At 32.8% G+C, this 14,495-nt stretch overlaps 1 pseudogene; it reads left to right on the top strand.

The window, feature by feature from the left end:
* The first annotated feature begins 893 nt into the window (after nt 1-893).
* Nucleotides 894-13,870, top strand: LOC110007965 (putative pectinesterase 11; annotated as a pseudogene).
* Nucleotides 13,871-14,495: the final 625 nt, after the last annotated feature.

Consider the following 14,495-nt stretch of genomic DNA (forward strand, 5'->3'; position numbering starts at 1 on the left):
AATCGTTAAAAGGGCGAGGTTTGCATAAGGCACTGGCGAGGTTTGCATGAGGTACCCTCCTTATAATGTAAACATATGGCAGACATATAAATTTTGTTTGGAGATGTAGTTCTGATGTCAGGAACCTTATAGCTTGAAAATTTATTTATATTCCTAGTTATAAAATTTAAAAGTTAAAAAATAAACAGATCGAACAGATCTACAAACACTTGAAAAATCTTGAAAATAGACAGTTTTGATCACTTGTTACAAAATGCACTATTTTGAAGACTTGCAATTGTTTTTTTCTTCATGTCCACACATCTTGTGGTTGAGATGATAAATTGGAGGGTTCTCCAACTGTAGAACACTCTCTTTTAGAGGATTTTTGAGGAGCAATTTGCAAGTTCAATTTATATAAGGGAAAAGTTTACGTGGAGCCGAGGCTCTAAACAATCAAATTTGAGCCTACCTAAAAACTTTTATTAGAAGATGTTATTTTAATGCTCAAATATTTTCAAATTGATCATCTCGACATCAAGATGCATGGGCATGAGAAAAAAAATGATCTCAAGTTTGGAAAATAGTGTATTTTTTAATGCATTTTTGGGCAGTCAATTTTAAAGATTTTCAAATTTTCATAGAGCTGTTGATCTACACTATTTTTTAAAATTTAAACCTAATAAACGAAGGTGAAAATATATTTTAAAGCTATCACAATGATATCCAGCATTGAAATTGTATTTCTCGGCACTATTTGAAAATAAGCACTAATTTGATTGTTTAGAGCTTAGGCTCTATGCAAACCGCATCCTTTATATAAAAGCCTAAAACAGTATATAAAAGATGGTTTATTTGAAAGTTTTGATCTATACGGTCATAAATATATAAGAAACTCTAATTAGTTAATTGATATGCCTGCTTCGCTTCTTTTTGTCTATAGGGAGAAGGTAATAATCCCAAGCTATAAGGACTTTGTTACATTATATGGAGATGCCCATAACCCACCAACAATCTCATGGAATGACACGGCACGCACAGCTGGTTCAACATCTAAGAGTCCCACGGTGCTCATTAAAGCAGCATATTTCATAGCCAGATTTATTATATTTGAGGTATCAAAGGCGTATAAATTTCTCAATTATTTCATATTGCTTAGACTGCATGCATGTAATGGCATATTTTAATAATGTAGAAATATTTTTCATGGAAATATGTATTATTTATGGGAAAAAGAGTACAATTGTATTTCTGTTTGAGCGTTGTATATATATATATAATTGAAAAGAGTGAAAAAGTTTATGTTGCCTGCCTATCTAATACAACCCACCTTCTTTGCTCGGGCTTGGGATGGGTTAAGAGAAAGCTTAATGAGATTTTTGTAAATTATATAGAAATCAAATGTCTTGCAAAAAAGATTTAAAGAAAGCTGGCAAACTCACTTTCTAGATGCAAGAACACCAATGAGAACCCTAAAGTGCTGGATTAGTGTGCTTGTTCAGAGGGAGCCATGACATTGATCACCTATTATTGTTTTAATTTATGATAATTAATCATACTTGGATTAGTTTCTGATTATAACTAAGTTTTTAGTACCTATTATTTAAATAATTACTCTTACTCATTTTAGTTTATAGCCTACTATTTCTAGAAGCAACATTTTGCAGGCCAGTATTTGAAGTCTTATTTTTTATTTGAAGCTATAGCATTCCCTAGACGACCGGAAAGCATAAAACACACCTTAATGGGTTCTAGAGGGGATCATTCACTAAAGGATCACAATTCTCATGTACAAAGCGATATGCTTAGCATCTTTTCTAGTTTCAATTGAACTGCAATTTATATCATATCTTCTCTTCTAAAAAAGGACTGCAATTTCTATCATATATTGAACAAGTTATAATACCTCTATTATGATACTTTATATTCAGGATACCGTATTATCTTAGGCAATAATATCATAGCCGATAATCCCTATCCAAAATCTGATGCCAAATTTTTCTATTAAGTAGATTCTTAGGAGCTAGAATGTATCAACCTAGAGGAATCATCAGGAAACATAGAGGAATCATCAGGAAACATTGACCTTCTTCTGCAAGCATTCGAATTTGAATCCGGGGGCCACGATCAGGAAAAGTAAAGCGGTCAAGAGCTTAAAAATCACTTTGCACTATTACTTATGACCAAGGGTTTAAAAGTCGACGAGTCGAACCACGATAAGGAAAAGTAAAGTTGTTAAGAGCTTAAAAGAGAGTAAAGTTGTTAAGAGCTTAAAAATCTCTTTTGCACTATCACTTATGGCCAGGGGTTTAAGCCCTATTCTGAGTCGAATCGGGCTTAAACCTGTGTTTTTTCCGTGTCTATAGACTCGACTCACTCGGTTCGATTTGAGAATCGGCAAACCAAGCCCGGTTTGACTCGGGAATCAGTGCAAACCTGTGTTTTTCCCTTGTCTAGAGACTCGATTCGGGAATCAGCGCAAACCTGTGTTTTTCCCGTGTACCCATGTCAATTCTATCGTAAAATGCAGAACCGCCCGTGTGTCTAGAAAGAACCGGGTGGGTTCGGCAAACCCATGTCAATTCTACCATAAGAAGTAGAACCGCTCGTGTTTAGAGAGAACCGGGTGGGTTCGGCAAACCCATGTCAGTGTGTCGAGAGAGAACGGGATGGGTTACGCTCAAATCTACCGTAAAAAGCAAAACCAACCGCCCGTGTCTAGAGAGAACCAGGCGGATTCGGCAAACCCATGTCAGTGTGTCTAGAGAGAACCGGATGGGTTAGGGTAGAGAAAACCGGGGTGGGTTTGGCAAACCCATGTCAGTGTGTCTAGAGAGAACCGGATGGGTTAGGATAGAGAGAACCGGATGGGTTAGGCTCAATTCTACCGTAAAAGGCAAAACCAACTGCCCGTGTCTTCAGTGTGTCTAGAGAGAACCGGATGGGTTAGTGTAGAGAGAACCGGATGGTTACGCTCAATTCTACTGTAAAAGGCAAAACCAACCACCCGTGCTCAATTCTACCTTAAAAAGTAAAACTAACCAAACCAACCGCCCGTGTCTAGAGAGATCCAGACGGGTTCATAGCGATAACTCGCCGGAGTCGCTAACATTAATAGCATAATTGATGCCCACGTGTTTGGCTCACACGGGCCACACCCCCGCTGAACAATCTGCTATTCAATCGTCGGACACGCGCTTGTGCGGCGCCTGAACTATTTATAGGATATAGAAATAGGTGATGTGGGAAAATTCCCACGTGCACAAAAAAACGATATATAGTTTATGTAGCCAATAAAAGTACACTAAATGGTCTAGTGCTGTTAGTTATGATTCTTGGACGTTTTGGTTTCAAGCCCCTTGGCCGCCATCTATTTTTGTTTTCCTCTTCAAACAAAATAAAATAATTTAAAAAATAAAAAGTTTTGCAGATAAACTAATTTTAAAAATAAAAATAAAAAATAAGAGGTTTTGCAAATAAAATAATTTAAAAAATTAAAATAAAAAATAAAAGGTCTTGCAAACAAAATAATTTAAAAAATAAAAATAAAAAATAAAAGGTTTTGCAAAAAAAAACTCCAAGAAAAGAAAAGAAACAAAATCAATAAAATAAAATAAACACTTTTTTAAAAAAAAAACTCCTTTTTTGTTCTCTACGAGAAACAAAACAAAACAAAACAAAGTAAAAGGAAAAAATAAAAGGTTTTTTAAAAAAAAGTATAAATGAAAGAAAAGAAAGTAAAAATAAAATATTTTTCAAAAAAAGAATGTAATGCAGTATTTTTTATTTTCTTGTCAAAAAAAAACATGCAATATGACCAGAATGAAAGGGTAATATAACAAGTATTTATTGTCAAAAAATAAATAAAAAATATAAAAAAATAAAAGGTACCTTGGTGGCATCATTTTCTTAGTTTTGTTGTCAAAAGAAAATAAAAGGTAAGTACAACATATTCTTATTTTTTTGGATTTGTTATTATTTGTATAATAAAATAATTCTTAGTGGCCATTTTTTCATAGATTCAATTCACTATTTATTGTAATCTATGTATAATTATACATATTTTTTAAAGCTTAATTTTATGATTTTTCTTTTATGCGATGTAAATTTAATGGTTGACATAAATTCATACGGGGAAAGAATATCTCAATATTCGCATTTTGATGAAAAAAAGAAAGTTAATAATGTAGTACCCCCATTTTTTATTGGATTCCTAAAAAACAACATTTAAAATAAATTTTAATATTTTTTTGGATTTTGTTTAAAGTTTAATCCGATCAATTCGGTCGATTCCCACTCCAAATCGCTAATTGACCAATACGAATAGGTTTTTGAGGTGCCCGATCCGAAGCACCGATCCATTTTTTAAACCATTGCTTATGACAAATCAAAGAAACCCACTAGGCCCATTGATCTTAGCCTCTGTTACATGAATGAGTTACCTAGGTGTCGTACGCTAGGCACCGTATCTCTCCTAATCCTCCTCCCAAACGAGCTCGATCAGCTCGTGTGTGAGAGGTCTCCAAGAGCCTTGAAATAAAGCATCCTGCCTCCAACTTGACTAGAGGCATTGCCTTGATTTTCACTCCACTTATTGAAACAAAGTCAGCCCTGCTCAATATCCGTGGGGTTTAGGGTAGAATGCCCTCATAATGGGTAGCATTGCCAGCTTAGATGCCTTCAAAGGCATATAGCTCATTTGGGACCTACCTTCTACCCTAATGTCTTCTCCTTTGTCGGTCATTCTTTGTAGCTTAATACCTCTGGAGATTTTCTAATAACCTGAAACTCAAGCTTATGATTGTCTATGGCCTGAACCATCCTGCCCTGACCTGAATTCTGGGCTGAGCTTGACCAGGTGGCCTCCTTGGCCCTTGCTCCCTGTTGTGTTGGGGTTAATTTCAGTATCACTTGATGGATTTTTGAGGCAAAAGAATAGGGGTCATATCATTCCAAGCACGATGGAATACTCTTGGGTTCATTTATGGACATGATCTCATAGATCTCCCCCTGAAGTGGTGTTATGATTTTATTTATTGATTTACTTATTTATTTATTTATTTTGGGATAAGTGTGGTGCTATGTTCGCATGTTCTACTACACAGCCGGATTTCTCACCAAGTTGGACACATTCTTAATCTCAACTTTAGAGTTCAGACCACACGCCATCTTCTTAGATATTGAGCTTGTCTCTAGGGGACCCTTGTTTGAGCTCATGTGGCTGAAAGAGTCAGAGCATGGTGGTCTACCTTCTTGGTCTTCAGTTGGCTGGTTTGAGACTATCATAGACGATTCAATAATTGAAAGGCAAGTTAAAGTTCTGGAGCGACTACCAGCTTGGTAGCCTCCATTTGAAGAAGTCTCTCCTCTTCGTGGAATAGAGGAGTTAGACATGGCCCAAGTAGTTAGGACTCTCTCCTCCTCAGAAAGAGGTTGGAAGCTGGGAATTTGAATCTGCAAGGTACCAAAACAATGTCTGTTTTGCAACTATTGCTCTAAAGTTAAGTGGTTGAGGGAAGTTGACCGTAATACTTATTTCTTTCTTCACAACAGTTATTTTTGTGGTGTTTCAGATTGGCCACAGGGCCCAAAATCAATATACAAAATGGATGTAATGAGCTTTTTATATTTTCTTATTCTACTATTCTTTAATTTTAGGTTTGATGTTGTTTTGGATTTCAAATTTTATTTAGGGTTATTTTATAGTAGAGATTTGAGGGGTAGAATTGGATGATTTAATATTGATTAGCTTTTCTTAATGAGCATATTAGATTTTAGGGTTCTTTTCTTTAGTAAATATGTAACTACTAGAACAAAAAACTATAGAGTGAAGAGAAGAAAGAATTTGTGGTTTTGATCCTGTGAAAGGATCTTTGGGTGGGGCTCCCTTGCAGTCATCCTTTGCTTTTTTTTCCTTGTATTTTTCTGGGTTTATTATTTTCTTCTTACATCAATTGGAATCAAAGGCTTGAGATCCAAGCCTTGAGATCCATATACCATGGTGCCATCACAAATAACCTTTGATCCAGTTATAGAGAGTATAGACCAAATATTTGGGAGACTCAAAAAAGACCTAAGCAAAGTAATATGACAAAGCCTACTAGATCTACTCAGTAGATTGCACCATGAAAAACTAGAATATGTAGAGGTAGGGAATAAAAACTCAACCACCAAGCCAATAATTAATTACACACCACAACTCGCTCTGGAAGTTGAGCTGATTGTAAGGCATGAAATACAAGTGTTTGAAGGCACAGCATCACACTTGATTTTCTTAGCATATCACAACTTTGTCGGATTAGGTCTAATGATCAAAAGTTTGATAAGGAAAGGGTGAAAATTTGTAGTTGGAACAAAGTGATGAAAATAACAAAAGAAAATTTTTGAATTCCATAAGCTCAATGTCAAGTTTTCCCAATCCCAGGAGAATGCTGCAATGAGTTTTATTATTATTATTATTTGACTATTTTCTTGTTTTTAGGTTTGGGATTGTCTTTGATTTATGGTTTTCTTTAGAGTTATTTTTGTCATTTTCTGTTATAGAGGTTAGTGGGCTAGATTTGGAAGATTTAATATTGATTAAGATTTCTTAGTGAGCAAGTTAGAGTTTAGGGTTATTTTCGTCTATAAATATATAACTATTAGATTATAATTATGCAACTATTAATCAGAAAATAGAGAGTGAAGAGAAGAAAGTATTTGTCTTTTTAATCTTGTGAAGAGATGTGTATTCCCTTGCAAACTCCAAGGGGTCTCATTCTTATTTTTTTATTGCATTTTTTCGATTTATTAATTTTATCATTGCATCATAAAAGATTGAAGCTGATGGGCTTCGTTCTTGTACCACTACACAAGTCCGTGTGTCAGAAACCGGTATGCCTCTGATTCCCTGCATCACGAAGCCAAGGAAGCACCAAGGGGATGGGATCATAATACAGTGTAAAAGGTGATTGGACACTAGGTAAAGCATATTTCTCTTCTTCATCTTGGTGGAAGAGTCGCGTTGATCAAGTACCCCAGTTTTATCTCTATTTAGCATACTGCAATCAGTTATTCATAGATTGGAGAAATGTACGAGGAACGTCCTATGGTCATGGGTTGATGGAGACCAAAGTTTTCATCTAGTTAGGTGGTCTAAGTCAAAAATAGATGGGGTTTAGAACATCAAGTTGTTTAAGGATATGAACACAGACCTTTAGGAGAAGTGGCTGCAGCCGTATGCAGAGCAAGAAAACTTTCTATGGCTTTGATGACACACCATGGCTTCTGAAGGGGCAGTAAACCAGTTAATGTTTGGAGCTTGAAGTGTGGTAAATCAGTTAATGTTAGGAGCTTGGAGTGCGGTGCTCTCAATTTTCAATCTTTTATTTAGCCATATTTGGTTTATGCCCAAATTGGGGAATAGAGTTGATTTTGAAGTGATTGCTGGCTTGGGAGATTCTACACTAGATTGCCTATTCTCATATCTATTTTGCTGACCAATGTCCACAAACCAAAATTGTAGTCTCTGCTTACCTTGGATTATTAGGTGGGCGCTAGTATGATCACCTATCCTTCGAGAAATCTAAACAAACAAAGATACCAATGTTGGAGTCCTTTCTCTCTTTATTGAGGCCTACCTTTTACCTGGTTTTGGCAAGTGACAAAATCTAGTGGACGCGATCCACTTCTGGTGTGCTCTGTGGTTTTCAGGGACTCTTTCCCCCTGTTCACCCAAAATCTAAATCTTTAACTGGTTATCCATCCATAAGAGATTCCTCACAATCAACCAGCTGCATAGGCCTGGGCTTCAAATGATGAACATATGCATTCTGTTCTGAGAAAATGGAGAGGCATTCTGTTCCGAGAAAATGGAGAGATTATTTAACTCTCCTACTGCACTATGTGCTTGTTGGCCATCCACCAAGTCACCTCCTTTCTTTGGGTCAGAGTCGGTAGTGCCTGAAACCATTCAGCAGTATTCCATGTGTACCACAATACTCCTTACCCCAGACAGACCTCAACTTATGGAGGGCCTCCTGTTTTACAATCACATATAGCATTTGGAGGAATGTTTGTTTGGATCGAGGGTAACATGCAATGTTAAAAATGTGGTGTTTGGGGGTTGATTATATATGACATTGTCTACAAACAGACCATTTACCTTCAAGGTAAACAACAAGGTCACAATCAATCTTGACTTTTAAATTTAAAAATGGATGGTTGTAAGAGTGTCATTGAAATTGAATTGACACAGAGTTTCAAAAAAAATTAGGACTTTGTGAGTCATCGAAAGTACATCCAATTTGACATCTAATGAGTGAGAATAGTTGTGACTTTATATATATATATATATATATATATATATATATGGAAAAAGCTAATAATAACTGGGAAGCTATAATAAATAATAATATATGTGAAATCTCAGCCGTCAGATCTTCATTGAGTACTTCAAAATACATATCACTATTTTAATTTTAATTATTTCCTATAAATATGATTAAGAAGAAATTTTGGGTGTATATACCTAACACTATTGTACACCATATAAAAATATAAAAAAATTAATTACACCCATCAGTTTTTAGGGCTATTTCAGTCATTTTACATTTTGAAAAATATTTTTATGTATTTTTTAATTGTACGCCCTATTTTTTAGTACACGTCTTAAATTTCAGTTTGATCCGATTTCTAAAAAAAATATTAAAATTCATAAAATGATATGCATTCTGAACCACATGATGAAGATCTCATTGCTAAGAAGCTGCCCACATATTGTAAGGTTTACTCTATATATATATATATATATATATATATATATATATATATATATATATATATATATATATATATATATATATATATATATATATGAGCTCAGCGACTTAGATTGAATCTGGGGCAATCAAATGGTCACAATTGTATTTTGTATTTGAATTTAATTTTTTAGACAAATCCAAATCACTTAAAATTTTGAGTGTTTATTTTTAAAAAATAGATGAATCTAATGAAAATATTTAAAAAAGTATTCGCTAAAATTTAATAGACCAAAATACCCCTAAAGTTTTTGCAAATAAGTTTTTTGCAAATATTTAAAAAATTATTCGCTAAAATTTGGTCTATTAAATTTTTGCAAATAAAATTTTTAATATTTTTTATGTGCTCTTTGATGAGAAGATGGGACACTTCAAATTTCATGTGATTTTGGATTTGTCGATAAATATTGAAATTCAAATACAAAATGTAGTCATGTATGTTAGATCAATCTGGGCCGTTGGGTACTCATACATGTGAGTATTTAATAAAGGGTAATTTTTATATAAAGTTGCCACCTTAAAATGTAAAATTACAGATGCACCTCAAAACTCTATCGGAAAGGTTGTTTTAATGTTAAAGAACCCTCTATTTGATTAACCTCGACCACGATATGTATGAATATAAAAAGAAAAAGTTTTTGAGTCTCAGAAATAGTGCATCTTGCAAGATATTATCTAGATCGTCCATTTTCAAGATTTTCATATGTTTATAGATGTCATTGATTTTAATCATTTTTTGAGTTTAAAATTTTCTAATTAGATATGAAAATAGATTTTAAGATAATCCTAATAATTTTTTACGACAAAATTGCATGTTATGATAAATTTTGGAGGTGCACTTTAATTAGATTGTTTAAGGTTGCAACCTTATAGAAACCACACCTTTAAATAAATGTACTCAACATTTTAGGACACTAGTTACCCTTGCCTCTAACTTTTGTCTAGGGATATTTTGGTAATTATTCAAGGAAAAAATATAAATTATGATAAAAAAATAGCATTTATTAATTATAGTGAATAATAACTTAATCCACATGGGATGTGAAATCACCCATATGTAGCATTAAATTCCACTAAATTCTTATAAAAATATCTATCTATTCCCTCCTAATGACAAAAAATACCATTGCTAAAAAATAATTTGTACTACAAAGCAAGGGTAATAAAGGTAAAAAATTGTTGAGTATATTTACAAATTGCTTACATGTATGAGTATCCTAACATAGCCCTATATATATATATATATATATATATATATATATATATATATATATATATATATATATATATATATATATATATATATATCGGAAAATATTTATATAGAGCTGAGGCTCTAAACAATCAAATTAGAACCCACCTCAAAATTTTCACTAGAAGAAGTTGTTTTGCTGCGCAAATATCTTCAAATTGATCATCTCGACATCAAGATACATGAACATGAGAAAACATTGATATCAAGTTTTGAAAATTGTGCATCTTGTAATGCATTTTTTGACCATCAGTTTTCAAGATTTCCATAAACTTGCTCGATCTACACTATTTTTGAAGTGTTAAATTTTATAATTAAAGATGAAAATATAATTTAAGGCTATCCCAAAGATTTCCAATATTGAAACCACATTTCTTAACACTATTTGAAGGTACGCTTTACTTCCATTGTTTAGATCCTCGGCTCTATACAAATCGTATATATATATATATATATATATATATATTTCAGGTGCCGGAAAATATATTTCTGCCTTTAATTATAAAATCGTAGGTTCCAAAATGGCGTATATTGAGCACTTCTATAAACACTTTAACATCTTGAAAATGGATGGTTCAGATATTGCATTACAATTGACACTATTTTTGAGCCATACATCTCAAGGTCAACATAACTAATTGGAATGTTTTCCAGCATCTAAACAACCTTTTTAGGTGGGTTTTTGAGGTATGCCTTGCTTTTAAGTATAAGGTAGATTATAGATACCTTAGATCGACTTTCGCCACACTCTAAACTAGGCTCTGAAAGATTGGACTGACTAGTTGCATTGGTTGAATCGACTGTCCAGCAAAAAAATTAAAAGAAACAAAACATGAAGAAAAATAAAAATTGCATAGACCTATGTTTCCTATGTTTCTTTGATGATTTGGATTTTAAATCATCGAAAAAGCTTAGCGACACATGAATCATTTTTTAAAAGTAGAGAGAATTTGGCTAATGGAAGTGAATAAGCATAGTCACGTCTGATCTCCATTTGGATTTGCAATCCAGATAAGTGATTTTTGAAAACTAGTTTTAAACGCCAAATATGTATGTATATATATACTGAACCTCCATTATCAAGGCAATTTGACGTTCCTCTTTTAATTGTTTTCACTTTTATTTGTCCTAATTATGGGCATGCTAGTATAGAATTTGTAAAGTTCTCTTCTACAATATGTTTTCTCCATGTTTTACCAAATTATTTGAAGCAAATACTTGGATTTCCCTTCTCTTCAATCACCAAGTAATCTGTTTGTTCAGTTCTCTCCATATGTTGATATGTGTAATTGCTATTGGTTTTTTTTTATTATTTATTATTGAAATTAAAATTATTATTTTATGCATTTAATTGTATAACTATCATGATAAAAAAAATTTAAGTAGCCATAGGGTTCAAAATTTGTTTTGAAACTAGATTGCAATATGCAGAAAAGAATTCCTTATGTTCTCTCAATTTATTCATTTCGTTAAACAAATGTATACCATTCATCACCTGCCATAAAGAGAGAGATATCATTATATTTTCTCCTTTACTCTATTTTTCTTATAAAATATATTTTATATTAATAGTAAATGATGTATCAACTTTTAAATGAGACTTGCAGAGAAGGTGAGTGTTACTACAATTATTTTATGGAATAATAATTTATTTGGATTAGAGTGATTTGATATGCAATAATAACAGTGATTCATATTTCTTGAAGAACTCGAGGCCAACGGATAGTCAAGCAGTGGCATTAAAAGTATCGGGTTACAAAGCAGCGTTACCTAGCTGTAGCTTTTTGGGATATCAAGATATCCTCTATGATGTTAACCGACCCTATTATTTTTATAAGTTTCATTCAGGGTGTCGTTGATTTTATTTTTGGCAATGGCCGATCACGTTATGAGGTGAAAATTTCTCTCTAATTCTAGTAATAGATATATTAGAGATAGATATAGGTGTATTATTACAGGCCTTGGTAGTATCTCTTAAGAATGATAATTGTAGTTTATATTTTTTTTTTATGTTTAGGAATGCCAATTAAATTTTATTAGTAATAAAAATTCTTAGATCACATCCCAAAATAGAGATCAAGACGCACCTGAAACTGGATTATCTTTCTTAGGAGGTCAAATAATGAGCCAGGGCCAAGGGATTGTGTATTTAGGACGACCATGGGGTGCATTATCAACGGTCGTATTTTCTAAAACCCAAATGGGGCAACTAGTTGTCCCTCAGGGTTGGGAAGGTAGTTGGGGATTCCAAAACCGCAGCACGGAAGCCTCTCTTTCTCTCTCTCTCACACACCATATCAAAATAGAAGAAAGAGAAATAAGAAAGACATCTAACCTGATATAGGGAGAAAATAAAATTCAAAAAAATAAATAAATAAAATAAAAGTTGAAATAATATACTCTCTCTCAAGGTCTGAGAGGGAATTCACCCCGAAATAATCTCTGATCAATTTTATTCAACTCATCAATTGATTTACAATGAAGGGAAATCACCCTTTAAATATACTAAAAAGGAAAAAAAAAAAATAATAAACAACTAACTTTGTTATTTTATCTCTCATCTCTATTTTTTCTCTTAACATTTTTCCTCTCTCATCCCCATCTCTAAATAGCCACGTTTTTATCTAAAGCATCCCTATTAAAACTCCCTTATTTAGCTAACTCCCCTAATTTAACCTTATCCGATTTATACTCGTAACTAACCAACTCATATCAATCAATAACTAAGTTACACATAAGATTCCCAGCGCACCTCTTATTCTTGAATTAAAAGATAAACTTAAAAAGTTTAATTCTTGAATTAAAAGATAAACTTAAAAAGTTTAATAGTAAAAAATAATATTTTTTTTTCTGCATCGTAACCTTTCACAAAAGTATGAAAAATGACTCCAATCTTTTACTATGAATCTATTGAATGATATGAAAATTTAAAGCATTTTCAGTATCTCTTGTTAAGAGGTAATTTGGAGTTTAAAAATTTGGTATCTATCATCTTTAGTATCCATTTTTATCTTTCACAATGATTGTGCTACTAGGCTGAAACACAAAATATACCCACTTAAGAGCCAGATTGATATTATATATGAGAAGTAAGGAATTCAACCGGCTTTTATTACAAGTCGTGGTTGTGCTGACATTTGAGTTTATCATGTATGAAAATAAAAAGAAATAGATGTCAGGAAAATGAAGATGGTTTGGAATTAGATGTAATAGCATCTGGCCCTTTGCATGAGTACCATGAAATGCTCCAATTTTCTACTATGAATCAATCGATTAGCATGAAATGTGTATGCATCTTTAATAGCTCTAGTGTAATTTTGACTGTAAAGTTATAATAAAAAAATAGATAATGAGACGCTTTCCTCATCCATACCCAAGATTTTCAAGTAGAGACCAAGTGTTCCATATTCTGATGACAGTAGTACTATATGGGATTGCAAGATAACAAAAGCACTTGGGATATTAGAACTTAAATATTACTAAAATTTCCAACTTAGAATATCTATGTTATACTACTTTTAATTTCCAAAATTTCAAACCCACCATGACTGGGACCTTCATTGATGTATTCTTTCTTTAGGTTTGACTTTTGTGCTAATTCCCTTTTGCTTGTCAATAGCATCTGAAATAGACTGGCACCTCATCTTTCACTCTTTTTTATTTTGTTATGTCAAATATATCTCAAATATTGTTAACACCAGAATTTTTTGGTGGTGTTAGGATGGTATACTATACAGAGTACGCCTGTTGGGGACCTGGTGCTAATATTACAGGAAGGGTTCCTTGGGCCATCAAATTCATTGGGAAGGATTATATTAATGGATCCATGTGGATTATATGAAAACTATTGTTGTAAATTGAAAATCTTAAATTTGTGAGTGACTTTGATCATTTTTGGAATCTTTCCATGTTTTTATAAGCAATATTATGTTTATGATAAGATTTGGGTTCATGAAAACCCAAATCAAACAACATTTATCAAGATATTATCAGGTTTTTAGGGTTCTTCATTCATAAAAAAAAAATCCACCAATCTCTTATGTTCTTTCTTATTTATCCATAAAATTGATTGATTATGAGTTCATTTTTAATATAATGAAGTTATTTACAAAATTCCTTTCCTGATTCTCGTGTTTATTAAGTTTAAGCTCTTTAAATATTTGGTTTTAGGGTTCTATCTGTAAATTTTTTTTCTGTCGAACCTCATTGCTCATGATGATTTCTACATCAAATCAGATTTTTGGTTTGTTTTGAGGCTTTTGAAATCGGCTTCAAGCGCCCTATATCGATCAATGATTTTTTTTGCCATTATCAAGTAATTTCGCGCATCAAAGAAGTAACATCTATAGTCCGTGAAAAATTGTCAACTCTATTATTTCTCTCTAATTACTCTATATTGTTTTTATTATTATTAGTTTATTTGGAAGCTTTTGAAACCATCTTCAAAAGCCCTATATAGATCTGTG

The sequence above is a fragment of the Amborella trichopoda genome, chromosome 4, assembly GCF_054954075.1.
Source record: "Amborella trichopoda isolate Santa Cruz 75 chromosome 4, AtrichopodaSantaCruz75HAP2 v2.0, whole genome shotgun sequence".
NCBI classification, from domain to species: domain Eukaryota; kingdom Viridiplantae; phylum Streptophyta; class Magnoliopsida; order Amborellales; family Amborellaceae; genus Amborella; species Amborella trichopoda.